At 34.8% G+C, this 16,673-nt stretch overlaps 1 protein-coding gene across 5 annotated transcripts in view; it reads right to left on the bottom strand.

Moving 5' to 3' along the window:
• The window catches only part of EPSTI1 (epithelial stromal interaction 1), a 122,747-nt gene that overhangs the window by 100,595 nt on the left and 5,479 nt on the right, over positions 1–16,673 (bottom strand). Inside the window, exon 1 of one of the 5 annotated variants that reach the window (XM_074191726.1) lies at positions 12,994–13,657. The exons of the other annotated variants lie outside the window; for them this stretch is intronic. The gene's annotated coding sequence lies outside the window, so the exon portion shown is untranslated. Of the gene's footprint in view, positions 1–12,993; positions 13,658–16,673 lie in introns of those variants that run through there. 5 annotated transcript variants of the gene reach the window in all.

The following is a 16,673-nucleotide window of genomic DNA, read 5'->3' as shown; positions in this document are numbered from 1 at the left end:
AAGGAGTTACAAAACCCTTAGATCCAGCAATACCACCATTACATCTGTGCCAAAAGGTGATCAAGGAAAAAGGGGGGGGGGGGGACCTGGGGAATGGATGAATAAATTGTGGTTTATGAATGTAATGGAATACTAATGTTCTTTAAGAAATGATCAGGGAAAAAAATAAAAAAGAAAATAAAAGAAAGAAATGATCAGGGGCAAGCTAGGTGACCTTGTAGATAGAGTACCTGCCCTGGAATTAGGAAGACCTGAGTTCAAATCCGATCTCAGACACTTGATACTTACTAGCTGTGTGACCTTGGGCAAGTCACTAAACCCCATTGCCCCACAAAAAATTTTAAAAAAGGGAAAAAAAGAAATGATGAGGTTGGTTTTAGAAAACCATGGAAAGACTTCCATGAAATAAGACCAGCAGAGCCAAGAGAACACTGTATACAGTAACAGCAATATTGTTTGAAGAGTAATTGATTAATCAAGTTATTTTGAGGATATGAACAGTAAAATAAACTACAAAGTAATTATGAAAGAAAATGTTATTCGTCTCCAGAGATGATATGTGAAAATGTTTATTTTATGATTCCACATTTATATCAAACATTGATCTTTCTCTTACATAAGGTTGTGAGAAAGAGACAATTCAAAACTCAAAATGTAAGAAAAAAATTTTTTAAGTTATTGCTTATCAAATAAAAATTGAAAGTCTGTGAAAATGTAAATATTAGAAATTAGTCTCAACTTAGGTTATAGTGTGTGGGTTAGATTGCATGAATATGATAGTAAACAGAAGAATAGAAAAGAAGGTTGACAATTCAGTCCTGGAATTTTCTTAAAAGTAATGAACAATCATTTCTGGAGGATTAACTGCAAGCATTATTAACCTCTAAGCAGGGATAAGGGAGGGAAGGGTTGTCAATCATCAGCAATATCGTACTATAGGTTTGGAAATTCCTGAGACAACTGCCATTTGCAAAATTTTACCTTCTATGAGAACCAAATTCTAAGATATTCCATATGATCTGGAAGAAGACATGCTCCTAAGTAATTCATTTTCTATTCTATTAGCCAGTTGTAAGAGAATAATTTAAATTTAATGAGCTGCCTTCCATTTCTAACAATATTATGCAGCATACAGAATGTCTCCGAATATTTGAGCATCCACCTCTTCTATTCTGGCTTTCTCTTGATGTGAATACCAATGTTACTTATTCATGCTTTTCAGTCAATTAGATCTTACTTACAGTCTCTGTTGTTTTAAGCCACAAATCATCCATTTCAAGAATCTCTCACAAATCTGCTCCTGTAAATCCCAATCCAGCCACACTTAGCATTCTAGTCAGTTTCCTGATTAAGCAAAATCCATGCTACAGAAATAAATGTGTATCTTTGGAAATGAGTTTCCTTAATTATCTCATTGAAATTTAATGAATTATCCCAATTTGGAAGATTATTTTAACTTCCCAATAGCACACATCAATGAGATTACAAAGGGAGAGTTCATGAAAGGAGAAAAGTTTTCTGTTGTGTCACAGTTTCTCTCTCCCAAAAGAATACCACCTTCCCTATCCTTTAAAAAAAAAGATTTTTATTTTTAGTACACTCTGAGATCTCCCTGGACCATTGAGATTGATTTCCTTCAGAGAAATCATTGTATGATTTTCAGAACTTGTCACCAATAGGGAATCTAGGAAAAATTTTCTCTGGCAGTGGTGAAAAACTTCTTGACAATCTCCAAGTATTACATAAACATATTCCCCTGTGTGAACATGCTGTACCAGATGCTATTTAAATTTCTATTTAGGAAAAACACTGACCTGACTATCAAAAGCAAATATGCAAACACAAAGAGAGAAAAAAATTAAATATTCTTCTGTAGGAAAAAAGAATTTCAAAAAATAGGTATAATACATTCACTCTACATTTCATTTAAAAAATAATTTGAGGTTCAAGGTACAAAAAGAGGCTTACATTTTTTGGACATAGATTTGTTTTGCTTGATTATGTTTATTTGTGACAAGGATTATATTTTCCCCTTTTTATGGGGAAGTTTGAAAAGAACAGTATTGATAGTGTAGCAAAAATATAAAAGATTATTGGAAACTATATGCCACAGTGGGAAAGACTTTTGTTCTTAAGTTCAAATCTGACCTCAGACACTTCCTAGTCGTCTGACCCTGGGCAAGTCACTTAATCCTGTTTGCCTCAGTTTCCTCATTGGTAAAAAAAACTGGAGAAGGAAGTGGCAAACCATTCCAGGATCATTGCCAAGAAAATACCAAATGGAGTCATGAAGGGTTGGATAGGACTGAACAACAGCATTGAAGCATGTCTAAAAAGCATAGAAGGAAAGAGGAGAAAGTTCAGAGGGAAAGAGGCAAGCAGAACACCTCTGAAAATAACAAACTGAATTCATTTTATCCTCTGAAAATGCAACTTGTACATAAAGATTCAGTTTCAAATAATCTTTTTTTATTTTCTACATGGAATGTTTCTCCTTTTTTAGCATTCATTAAATTTAGAATTTAAAATAAATTAAAAATAAATTTGAAGCCCTTCCCTTCCAAGGAAATTTCCCCCCGGGTGAGAATTTAGTTCCTAGAATCTCAGTGTTGGAAGGGATGTCAGATACAATCTAGACCAACCCATTCCTAAAGCAGTAATCCTCTCTAAAACATTCTTGACACATGTCCATTCTAACTGTACTTGAAAACCATTGATGTGTGACTCTCCACCATCCAAAGCAGACCACTCTGTCTTTAGACAGTTCAGTTGTAACATTTTTTTTTCCCTTATGTAGAGCAAAACCTACTTCAACAACTTGTATACCCTCCTTCTAGTTTTGCCCTCTGGGGCTAAACAGAAAATAAAAAAATCTAACCTTTTAAATCACATCTACTTTCTAAGCCCTTCAAGTCTTCCAGACTAAATAACTCCATCACCTTTAACCTTTAAAATTGATATGGCATAAGCCCCTTGTCATATAGGTTCCCCTCTTTTGGATATTATCTAGTTAGTGGATGCTTCTGGTAAAAGGTGGTACCCAGAACTGAGCATAGTATTGAAGTTGTAAGTCTGATCAGGGAAGAATATCTTAGACCCTATTCTGCTCCTAATGAAGCCTATGACCAAATAAATTAAATACACTGTTGACTCCAAATGAGCATTCAAACTCACCAACCAACATCACTCCTTCACCCCAACCCAGATCCTTTTCAGAAAAGTTTCTTGGAGGCAGCAAGGTGGATAGAGCACAGGCCCTGGAGTCAGGAGGATATGAGTTCAAATCCAACTTCACACAATTAATAATTAAAAAGCTGTGTGAGCTTGGGCAAGTTACTTAACCCCACTGCCTTGCAAAAACCAATAAATAAATATAAAAAAAAATTCTTTCTTCCAACAGTTTCCCCATCTAGGACTTTCAAAGTTGACTTTTTGAACCCCAAGCTTAAGACCTTACAGTTATCCCTATAATGAATTTGGTTCATCCATCATTCTTATTAGATGACAAATACATAATCACACAACAGGTTAGCTGATCCCCAATTTTGTTTTATTTGCAGGTTTGATAAGCATGTCTTCAACTATATCATTGATAAAAATATTAAAGAGAACATGATCAAAGATAGGCCCCTGAGAGACCTCCCTCTAGGCTGAGAGTAATCTATTAATATCTTTTGGGTCTGGTCATTTGTCCAGTTCTGATTCTACCTAAACGTATGATCATCCAAGACATGTCTCTTCAATTATTATTTTTGAGATTCTTTTTGTCAAGTACCTTCTGATGCCCAGGCATATTCTATCTACAACAAATTGCCAATCTCTTAACCTTGACAAGAAAGGAAATGGGGCTCTTTTCACTTGATGTTCTTGAAACATGTCAGCTCTTAGCCTAGTAAGACAGTGTGGCATAGCAAAAAGCTCCCTGACACAAGAGGTTCAGTGACCCATAGTCATACACTTAGCAATTGCAAAGGCAAGATTTTTCCACTTGTATTTCTCATGAATGAGTCTCAGTTTTAGTTTAGGCTTTTCTGTGCAGTGAAGGTGATAATTGTACTCTATACCCTCAATGGAAGTTGGTAAATAAAGTGCGTCATAAATCCTAAAGCATTACATAAAATGTGAGTGTTCAGTACTCACAACCCATCATTTTACAGTATATTCTAGTATTTTCTTAGAGTCAAGGTTAGGTTAACAGTCCTATCTTTTGTAGAATTGGCTCCCTTCTCTTATTTAAAAATCAGTACAGTTGCTTGTCTCCAGTCCTACAGAGTTTCTCCTATTCTCTACAATTTATCAAAAATCATTGACCACATAGCAATCATACAACCCAGTTCTTCCACTACTCTAGCATGGAAGGTGTCAGAGTTTGGTGAGGTTATTCCAGTACTCTCTTATTATAGGTCCTGACACGATTAACCATCTTTGTCCTTTCCTTCCCTGTCTGAAAAGCTTTGTCCAGAAACAAAATAAGAGATGTAAATGGTTCTGTCTCGTTTGTACTGATATGTTGTCTCTATGATCTCTCATCATTTATCTGTCCCCAAAGTAAGATTCCAAACCTTATTTGATGTTACTCTTGTTCTTTTCTTTCCCAACATATAATTTATAAAAATCCTTTGTTGGGGTCTTCAGAACACACAACCACATTTGGCTGATTCTGGGTTTGGGTTCCACACACTTTTCTTATAATGCCACTCCTTGTATTCGCATCTTTGCTAACCTCAGTGCTTCCACATTTCAGAAGGCATTTTCTTTCCTTTTCAATGTAAGTTGGTTGCTAAAATTTCCTGTGCATTCTCTTACAGGTCCTTTGGAAAGCACATGCATTGGACTTGTAGTTAAGACTAAAAACATTCATCTCCATGAAGAGAAGACTTAGGAGGAAACTCCATAGCCATTATTGGAAGGCTGTTACAAGGAAAAGAAATTAAACTTGTCTTCTTTGGATCCCAATGGCACAACTAGGAACAATGGATGTAATTTACAGAGAAGCAGATTTTTTTTCCATGCAAGGAAAATCCTCCTAATAATTTGGGACTGGCCTAAAAGGGAATGGGGTACCTCAGGAGCTAGTTGTGCTGCCATTAACTTTAGGTCTTGTTGGGGGGATGGACATGGTAGAAGAAAGGCATTCTCAGTCACATACATAGGTCATTCCCCAAAATGTTAGTGTAGTCTCAGGTTAGGCTTAAAAATCACATTAAAACTTTGAAAACATCCTGAACAACCTAGACAGATGACTTCTGAGATTCCAACGCTAACATTCTGATGCAAATCCTGGCTCAAACATTTGTGTGACCCTCAACAATACCAATAACAATTATAACATTAATGATGATGATGATGATAATAATAATAATTATTATTATTATTATTATTATTATTGGTAAGTCATTTTTTCAGTTGTGCCAAACCCTTTATGACCTCATTTGGGATTTTCTTGGCATAGAATTGATTGCAATTTCTTTCTCTGTTCACTTTACAGATGAAGAAGCTGAGGTAGACAGGGTTAAATGATTTGTCCGGATCACATAGCTAATATCTGAGGTCAGATTTGAGTTCTAGAAGATGAGTCTTCTTGACTCCAGGCCCAGCACTTTATCCACTGAGCTACCTAATAATAATAACAAATAACTAATATTTATATAAAACTCACTGTATTGTGAGACACTATGATGAGCACTTTACAAATATCTTATTTGATCTTCACAACTACCCTGAAAAATATATATATATGTGTGTATATATATATATATATATATATATATATATATATATATATAAATAAAATTAATATCCCCCTTGCCCAAGGTCACCTCGCTAGGACATAGCTAAAGTCATATTGAACTCAGGTCTTCCTGACTCCATGTCCCACATTCTATCCACTATACCATGTAATTCTCCTAAGCAAGTTATTTAAACTTTCTGAGATTCAATCTCTTCTGTAAAATCGGGATAATAATGTACTCTTAATTCAGATAGTATGTAGAAAAGAATATGGTGAACCTTAAAATACCATGCCCATATGACATTTTTGTTCCACATCTTAATCATTTGTGTTTGTACCATTAGAATTTTGTTCTCAACAGTATCTCAGTCTTTAACTTCCATAAGAATTTCAGCCTTTCATCTTTCTTGAACCTTTGAAATCGTTTTTTTTAGATTTTTTCAAGGCAAATGGGGTTAAGTGGCTTGCCCAAGACCACACAGCTAGGTGATTATTAAGTGTCTGAGACCGGATTTGAACCCAGGTACTCCTGACTCCAAGGCTGGTGCTTTATCCACTACTCCACCTAGCCACCCAAACCTTTGAAATCTTTTCCTAAATCTAAGCCATATGTAAGTTTATGACTATTTTTCTTCTCCTTGTATAAAATATTATGTTCATTGTCTACCAAAGTTTTAAATGCTTCTAACTTTTAATAACCAGTTCCTCCTTACTGGTCTCAATTACATCCACCTTTCTACCCTTTGAAGAATTAAATGATCATTCAGGGAAGCCAAGAACTTAGCTGTTTCTAATTTTTCCAAGGGGGAAAAAAAGGGATTCTAGCAGGTAATGAATTTCCACAGTCATGTGGACTGCTGAAATGTCCCATCATGTATTACTTGATCAGGTCTCATGTCAGGATGGTGTCCAATTTACCCCAAGTCATTATCCAACTTAAATCATTATCTTCTATAGCAATTTTCATGACATATTCCATGTCCTTCCTTGAATTCCCTAACAATTAACACAGTATCTGGCCCAGAGCTCAATAAATGTTTGCTGACCTTAAAGCAAAACCCTCTTCTGACTTCCTTAGTTCTGTCAATAGCACAATGTAATACCAATAATACCAATCACCCAGGTTCATCCTTGGCATTAGCCTCCACTCCTCAGTCTCATCCCATGCAGCCACTCAGCTGCCATAACATCTCTCACAATGTGTCCTTTTCTCTTGACAAACATAACTGTCACCTCATTCAGTTCTTCACCTCCTCTCACTTGAACTATTCACTTGGCCTCCTAATTGATCTATCAAGTTTCTATTTTCCAATCCAGATTTCATACAACTGTCAGGTTGAAGCTCTCAAAGCACAAGTCTAATTAGGTCATTCCACTTTGAGACAAAATTCCAGTAATTCCCCTACTGGGCCTCTAGGATAAAAAATAAAATCCTTCTATTTGGTATTGAAAGTTCTTCACAATCTGGCTCCAAACTAGCTTTTTAGCCATATGATATGTATTATTCCCATTACCTACACCATCCAGAAAAAAAACTGTTCTCATTATTTCTTATATATAAAACTCCACCTCCCATTCCTGATGCTCTGCATCAGCTCTCTCCCATTCTGTATGTACCCTCTACTCACTCTTAGAATCCTTGATTTTCTGAAAGGTTCAGCTTATGTCTCTTCATGAAGGCTTTGCTGATTCTTCCTCCTCCCCAAATCAATTTGTATGTACATAACTACATAGCTAAACTATAAATGCCCCAAGGGTAAGAACTGATTTTTTCATCTTCTTATGCTAGCCATAAAAATGTTCATTGACTAGAGATTAAAAAAGAATTATCCTATCATAATACACATTCATATTAAATAGAATTTATAGCAATTATTTAAACTGACAATGAAGACAGATCACAAGTGGACAGATTTCAAGGGGGTAGGATAGGTGAAGGGGAAGCTGGGTAGTGTACTTAGAGTATAATGCCTGTAGTAAGGAAGACTCATGTTTCTAAGTTCAAATTTGTTCTCAGACATTAGCTGTGTGACCCTGAGCAAGTTATGTCACCCTGTTTGCCCCAGTTTCCTCATCTATAAAATAGGCTGGAGAAGGAAATGGTAAGTCATCCGAGCTTCTTTGCCAAGAAAACTCCAAACAGGGTCATGTAGAGTTGGACATGACTGAAAAACAACTGAACAAGAAGACAAGAATGGGTGAAGACTTGGCAAAATTTTAAAACTATCAAGTTGCTCAGTACCTTAAACAAGCAGCTCATCAAGAAGTTTATAGACTCCTTTTTTTTTAGGATGTGGTCAAAACTAGAACTGACACGACACCCATCTCAATTGCTTTTAGATTAAAAAAGAAAATAATATAATTACAATCATTGATCATCTTTATAGAACTATTTAAAAATTACATGCTTCTTTCCTTGAAACAACTCTGGCAAAATATTACCAACTCTATTTTTCGGAAATTTACACTTGGAGCATTGAAGTTCTTTGCCCATTGTCATATTGCCTCACAATAAAAACAATATATATATATATATATATATATTATATATATATATATATATATATATATGAAACTAAGATGAGTTTTTACCTGGACAGGTAAATGGACATGTTAAGGGACTCAAATTGATCCATATCATAACATCCCTTATTCTCTACCCTTAAGGAGTATACAATCAAAAGTGAGATATAAACACCCTTCACAGCATTATTTAGAACATAATGCAATGTAAACAGGACTGAATTTAGCATCAGTCAAATCTATTAAGTTTATTAGATTTATTCTCTGCCTTCCTTCCTTACTGTGTGACTCTGGGACACATTTGGTCACCCTGAATCTCATTTTTTTTACATTAGCAGAGGGAGATTATTGGACTAGAAAGAATCTGAGATTCCTTCCAGTTTTTAAATCTTTGATGCCACTATAGAGGCAACATTTTAGCCTCTGCCAAAATCTTGGGGAAGGGTTAAAGGGGGGGTGGGGGGAGAAATAGCAGCTGTCCTTTTAAACAGTTCTTACTGAAAGAGGTCATAGAAGTAAATTCAGAATAGGAGGTACCTCTAGTCCAACCCTCTCATTTACAAATGAGGAGACCAAGGCACCTATTTACCCAAGATCACCCAGATGATAAAGGGATTTCAATTTCAATCTAAGTCCTATGACTCTAAATCTACATATTCTCCGCCCCCCCAACATGAACCAGACATTAACTTGACTCTCCCTTGGTCTTTTTTGATGAGACAGAATTTTTCGACTAGTTTTCAATTTCATTAAACAACTTTATTTTGCAGGTCTTTTTTTTCTCCTACCCATTTGATATGATCAGATATACTCCACTCCACATTTAAAAAAAATAATCACACCTCTAAATTCAACTGCATTCTTGCCCCTTTATCTATTTCCTTTGAGTTCTACTTCTCTGTTACATGCAGATAGGCTCCCTCATTCTCAATTCTATCTCTTAGTCTATACGGGATAAAACTCAATGAAGGAATTGGGACTTTACTAATAAAAAGATTTTTCTCTTCAAGAAGCAGTAACACATTTTGGGGTCTATCCTTAGAGATAGTTAAGTAGAACAGTGAATAGACAGAAAGACTGAATTCAAATCCAGTTATATACATACTTATTAGCTATGTAACATCACTTAACCTCGATTTCCTGAATCTGTCAAATAGTAACAAGTTTCAGGGTGATTTGCAAACCTTAAGTGATATAAGAAATTTAAGTAATTTAAAAATGCAAAGGTACTATCATGTTAGTCGTTATTACCCTTCTTTTACATTCTTCTCCAGTTCCACTCTCCCTCTCTTCCAATCCCCTCAAAAATTAACGTTCTGAAATCCATTTTCAAGGAACAATGTATTTATTATTTGTCACAAATCAAATATAGTTATACAGGAAAATGTCAACTAACTTTTTTAACCCTTTTCTCCTTTAAAAAATGAATAGAGCACTAGCCCTGGAGTCAGGAGGACCCGATTTCAAATTTGACCTTATTACCTAGCTGTGTGACCTTGGGCTAGACACTTAACCCCATTGCCTTAAAAATAATAAATAAAAATCATATATTGTCCAAGATGAGAAAAAGGGAAATGATCAACGTTGAAGAGGTTGTGGGAGGATTGGGACACTGATGCATTACTGGTGAGTTGTGAATTGATCCAACTATTCTGGAGAGTAATATGGAACTATATCCAAAGAGCAAAAAACTGATAAAAGCATTTGATCCAGAAATTCCAATTCTTGGTCTATATCCAGAAGAAATTATAAAAAAATGGGAAATGTTCTACATGTCCCAAAATATTCATAGCAGCTCTTTTGTAGTAGCAAAGAACTGGAAATTAAGTGGATGCCCATCAACTGGGGAATGGCTAAACAAGTTATGGCACATGAATACTACTGTTCTATAAGAAATCATAAATCACTGGACTCTAGAGAAGCATGGAATGAATTACGGGATCTGATGCTGAATGAAGGGAGCAGAACCAAGAGAACAGTAGACATATTAACTAAAACATTGTGAGATGATCAATCTTAATGGAAGCAGCTCCACTCAGCAGTTCAGAGAGCTAGGACAACCATATTAGACTGGATATGGACAATGTTATCCCCAGAGGAAGAAAAACAAAACAAAAAAGAAAAAGAAAAATCAAACCTTCAGAATCTGATAAACACTTTATAAAAATGATCTCTTTCCCTTAATCCTAATTCCTCATTTCCAAAAATGACTTTTGCCACTGAGGGAAGGGGAGTGGGAAGGGAGGGTGGAAGGAAATTTTATAACTTAAAAATATACATGTGCTTAAGGATGAAAATATTTTTTTTAAAAATCATAAATTAAAAATAGAAAGTGACTCATTTCTGCAATCTTCATTTTATTGACAGACTGAAGATTATTGTGAGTCTAAAATTTTCCTATTTATTCTGATGACAATAAGATGCACAAATAAACTATATAATAAGAAAAGACTTCTGAATGCATGCTGCTAAGATATTTCCTTTCCAAATTCAGTTTCCCTCTTCAACATGATAGAAAATAAGTTTGTCGGGGCAGCTAGGTGGCATAGTGGATAAAGCACCGGCCTTGGAGTCAGGAGAACCTGGGTTCAAATCCAGACTCAGACACTTAGTAATTGCCTAGCTGTGTGGCCTTGGGCAAGCCACTTAACCCCATTTGCCTTCCAAAAAAAAAAAACCTAAAAAAAAAAGTTTGTCCTTGAATTTTTCTGATTACCAGTTTCTACAGTTATACTACAGGACTTTCTATTAAAAGACTTCTTTTAATCCTCAAATTAAAATTAAAAACAAGAGCCCCAGACTGAACAAGGCATTCATCCGGCCGATTCCCAGATACAGCCAGTGCCTTCACTCTCAGTCTGCTCCCTTTGCTTTTTTTTTTCCTACTTTAATCTCTAGTTTCAGATTCAAATACATTCTGAATAGATGCAATTAACCTTAACAATGAATATAACCTTACAGTACTCAATGGACTTTGTAGTAAGTAACCTCACTGTGTAATTGAACTAAGTTTTTCCCCTCCCTCTCTGTTCTGGCAGGGTCAAATGATTATTATAGGTTTTAAGTGTTTTCAAGCTTTCATCATCCCATTGATTTATTGTTTTTACTATTTCAGCTGTCACTGACTTCTCAAAAATAAAATGCCCACTCATTTTCTTTGATATTGCATTGGAACTGAAATGATTACTCCTGGAGTCTTGGTAGAGCACAACTGTAAACCATACTAAGAAATTGCAATGTTGGTACCACTGAAACTTCACTCCAAACAAAAATGAGTTTCTCTCTATCCCTCAATTTGAGGTTTATTGATTTAATAGAATGCTACTTGATAATTATCCCCTCTAAGAATTCTGTCCATTACTTTTAAAACCATTCATTAACTAAGGACAATTAAGAATGTATCAAGCAGCCTGTCCACTATATTCATAAGTGAATTCTCAACAATAGAACTTTGACCAATATTGTTCTAGAAAAATAATTTTGAGTAATAACTCCCCAGGCCATTTTAAATTAAGCCACATAAATACATATTGCATACAATTTGAATAGTGTTCTGAGACATGTCAATTCTTGTTACTTTTTTCTTTCAGTATCTCTTATTTCATTATATTGTAGGAATTTTACTTACTTAAATGATGCAAAATCCAGCAAGCCCCTTCATCTAGTTTTAGTCCCAAAAGGATATAACATAGGATATCACAGACTTAAACCAGAAAGAAATTTTAAAGGCACTCAGTTCATTTCCATAATTTTTCAGATAAGGAAATTGAATCCCAGAAAAGTTGTGACTTGCATGAGGGAGACTCAAGATTTGGTAGTGGTTTCCTATGACTCCAAATCCACCCTTCTTTCCAGATTACCTGCTGTCCCCTAAGAACCACAATATTAGCTAATCTCATTTACCTTCATCTCATCAGTTTGCCCTATCAGTGTTCCAATATGAAGAATAAAGTGGGTAGAGTCTTGCTTCATTCATATGGTAACTATAAATAATAAAAATAGCTAGCAATTATGTAGCATTTGACATATCATCTTGATTGACTCGAACCCTAACCCTGGGAAGCAGGTGACATTATCATCCCCTTTTTGCAGATGATGATGAAACTGAGGCCAAGGGGAAAAAAAAAGGTTTAAGTGACTTGCTCAGGGTTATACAGCTAATGTTTCCAAGGTAAGGTCTGAGTCCAAATCCAGAACCCTGCATTTTATGTCACCTAGCTGATTTAAGAGTAATGTCCATACTCTGTCATTTTAACTCACTGAATCACCCAACTTAAATATGTAGTTAAATATCAAGTACCTTTTTACTGATCCTTCAGAAAGATCTAAGGTGTTTGTTTCCCTTAAGATTAATCAAGGATCAGCAAAAGGATTAAGGTTCCCCCAATTACTCAAATACTCTAGCAACACTTATCCACAGAAAAGTTTTTTTTAAAAACACTACTCTTCTCTTTCAGAACTTTGAAATAAGTCAAGGTCTCTAAATGATCTGATTTTCTCAATCAAAAAGCACACATAAATTCTATTTAGTACCCGTAAAGAGCTTAAGTCAGAATTTTTTTTAATTTCCTATTCCTCCTATGTATTAGAAGACATCTCACCACTCCTCTAACTGCATTCAAGAAAGTCTAAGATTTGAACCAGCAATTAGTTATAAAATCAGGTTAACATTTGAGACACATTCTGCCCCCCCCAGAGAAAAGACAGTATTTTCACATTATTAATTTTTCCTTCAGTACCTTTGTCACACATTAGGAACTGGTAATTTTTTCTAAATGCTGAACTTGCAACTTCATTTATTCACTTCTGTGAGGGCACAGGAGAAAGGTAGGACAATCAAGAAGTTGCCATAGTCACCCTTCTGCTACCCAACAGACGTTGTCATGGGATGCCAGTGTCTTTTAAGCCAAGAGCAAAATATTCCAAGATCCAAGCTATAATTGAGAATACCCTACAGTAGACTTTCTATTAAAAACTTAGCATATTGGACAGTTAGGTGGTGCAGTGGATAGAGCACTGACCCTGGAGTCAGGAGGACCTGAGTTCAAATCTGACCTCAGACACTTAATAATTACCTAGCTGTGTGACCTTGGGCAAGTCACTTAACCCTATTGCCTTGCAAAAAACAATACAAAAAAGAAGCAACCTATCTCCAGAAAGTTAAAAAAAAATCCTATCGGATCTGAATAGAAGTTTTGTGAGAAAATGTTAATGTTTATATTTTCTCTGAATATGTAATGTGAAATTATTGGTATAAAATTTATAAAGATGTGTATCTTAAATGATGGTAATTTTTTTCAGTTTTAAAAATAAGTATGGGCAGTGGATAGAGCACCAGCCCTGGAGTCAGGAGTACCTGAGTTCAAATCCAGCCTCAGACACTTAATAATTACCTAGCTGTGTGGCCTTGGGCAAGCCACTTAACCCCATTGCCTTGCAAAAAAAAAAAAAAAGAAAACTAAAAAAAAAAATAAGTATGGCACAGTGAAAAGAGCACCCACCCTGAGGTTAGGAAGACCTGAATTCAAATCAAGCCTCAGATATTTGACTTTGGACAAGTCATTTAACTCCAATTTCCTCACAAACAAAAAAGAATTTAAGAATTTAAATTTAAAAATTTTTCCTATGTTTTCACAAAACCTCTATGTTCACTAATGCCTCTCACAAAATTAGTGTTAATGGGTTCTACAAATATATTTCAAGGCCAGAATTCTTAAATTAGATTGTGGTTAACTTCAATTAAGTAATATTCACCTATGTGTAAACATTTCCCTCAAATTTGAGATCTTTGAGCACTCATAGATTGTAAATAAATAGCTGAAAGGGAAAATGATAGGATAGAGTTTTGTCCTTCAGTTCAGAGGCACATTTTCTTTTCTGGAAGCCCTGGGTGATCACAAATCACATTAACTGTAAGTTTTATCAAGACTATTAATAAGACTAAGTTAAGAAGGGGAAATGAGTTTTGCCCCCCACAAGGTTTATACTCTCTTTAAATTCACTATGGTAAGTACAGGTAAAACAGCTGGGTGGTCCCACAGTTCAGAGTGCCAGACCTGGAGTCATTGTCTCCAAGAACTCAATGTCTATACTTCAAATCACTCTTCCTGTCTAGGTCAGTTCTTAATCTATAAAATGGGTTAGAGAAGGAAACAGAAAACTACTCCCATTATCTTGGTCCAGAAAATTCAAATAGGGTCACAAAGAGTCAGATTTGCCTACTATGATGCAACATTAAAAAGTACAGGTAGCAGGATACAAAAATAAACAAACCATCAGCATTTCTAGATAGCAATAGTAAAAACCAGAAAGAAATTACACAAAAAAAGAGATCTCATTCAAAAAAATTTTTAAATGAACAAAGAATTTTGAAATCATTCTACCAAGACAAGCTCTTATAAGTTTGCCTTAGTAGAATGATTTCAAAATACTTTTAAGTAATAACTACGAGTATTATAAGTTATAGCATAACTTAAAGGAATGCAATTATAATCTTTAAATAAATAAAAGACAAATAATTAGAGTAATATTATTCATAATATTTCTAACTTAGTCCCACACTAAAATACTTATCTAAATTATTTTATTGATTTATTGCAAGGCAAATTACCAAGGGAGGGATTTATGGATCTGGATGATGACTCAACTAGTGACTTCATTAATAGAGGGAATTCACACATGATAAAATTCTCTACAGATCACCTTCTCTGCATCTTATAGTTTTAGAAAAAATCTGATGTACTCAAAGATGTGATTTACTGAGACTTATATGGACAATTTATGACATAGGTAGGACTTGAACCTAGATCATCTTGGCTCTGCTTTATTAAGCCAAATAATAACTTAATTTGTTTGGAGGAAGTAAAGGTCTAGAATTTCAAAGAAAATTATGGGGAAAGTAGAAATAAGAGTAAAATAGAATTATTATTGGGGAAAGTAGAAATAAGAGTAAAATAGAATTATTAATTATTGAATTTATTTATTAAGAATAAGGGAAGGAGTTTTTAAATACAAAGAAATTTTAAGAGAAAGCCTCTTGTGTTTCTTGAACAAACAGGCAGCAAAGCCATAATTAAGTTTAGTTGGGCAACTTTTTGGAAGAAGGCAGGACTGGGATACCAAATAGTAGTTTATTATAGTAATGAAAGCAAGAGATGATAAATATTTGAACTAGCTACATGAGGGAAGAGTATTGACATAGAACCCAGTACAGAAAGAGATATGACAAATTCTGAAGGAATAAAAGTGAGATATTGGGGATGAGACCAAGGTTGTGAACCTGGCTAACTGAAAGAATAGTAGTTCTCTATTCCAGGAATAGAGAAATTAGAAAAAGGGAAATGTTTGTGGGAGGGGTGAAAATAATGAATTCAGTTTTGGATCTCTCAAGTTGGAGATAGGATATTTTGCCAGAGATGTTCATTATACAGTCAAGGTAGGTTTAGAGTTCAGGATTACAGAAGAAGAAAAAAGGAAGAAATAAAACTTTTCAAAATTTTTCAAAACTAAAGTTTGCACTCTACAAAATTTTCAGAGACATGTATAGTTCTGATCCCCAATCAAGAAAGTTTTTGGAAAAGCAAGATTGCTGGTTGGGGACCAGAAGATCTGTATTTGTATCGTGGTCTATCTCTTTATAATCCGGTAAAAATGACCCTAGACTAGTCATTTAGATTCTCTAGACATGAGATTTTTCATCTGTGAAATGAAGGAGTCAAAACTAGATTTCTGAGGTTCCTTCCAGGTCCAAATTTAGAATCTTATGGAAAAGAAAAAGTCATAGAGCAATAATGATTGTAAATGTCAATAATATGCTGGCAAATAAAACAGGTTGAAAAGATACAATCAACTGAAAAAACTAGGAAGGCAAGAATAGTTCAGTATTAGGAAAAGAGCTACAATTTTAAAATTCATATTTACTATAAAAGAAGTTATACACATGAACAAATACCAAAAAAAGATGATTGAAAAATAGTGTGTTATTATGAAGCAAAGAATTGGGAAGGAGTCTTCTTTAACATGATAAAAATAATTTACGTAAATACAAAAGCCAGCACTACAAGTGATGGAAAAAACTGAGACTCTTCCCACTCTGAAGAATGGATAGAGATTTCCAAAATGTAAAAAGAACTAATACAAATTCATCACAGTTGTTCTCCAATTGATAAGTGGTTGAAGGACAAGATTAGAACTTCAGCTTTACCATGGTCATATTTTCCCCTACACTTGTATTCTTTCTTCATGGACTTGTGATATTTTTTCTTTTCCTATAAGCAACAAGATAGCACAGGGCAGGGAGTGCTCATGAGGAGTCAGGAAGATCCAAATTTGAATCTAGTCTCAGACACTTGCTATGTAATGCTGGGCAAATCACATAAACTCTAAATGCCTCTGTTTTACCTCCTAAGGTTGCTGTGAG

The sequence above is a fragment of the Macrotis lagotis genome, chromosome 6 (assembly GCF_037893015.1).
Source record: "Macrotis lagotis isolate mMagLag1 chromosome 6, bilby.v1.9.chrom.fasta, whole genome shotgun sequence".
Taxonomy (NCBI): Eukaryota; Metazoa; Chordata; class Mammalia; order Peramelemorphia; family Peramelidae; genus Macrotis; species Macrotis lagotis.
The sequence above is the reverse complement of the archived record's forward strand: the minus strand, read 5'-3'. Positions and strand labels throughout refer to the sequence as shown.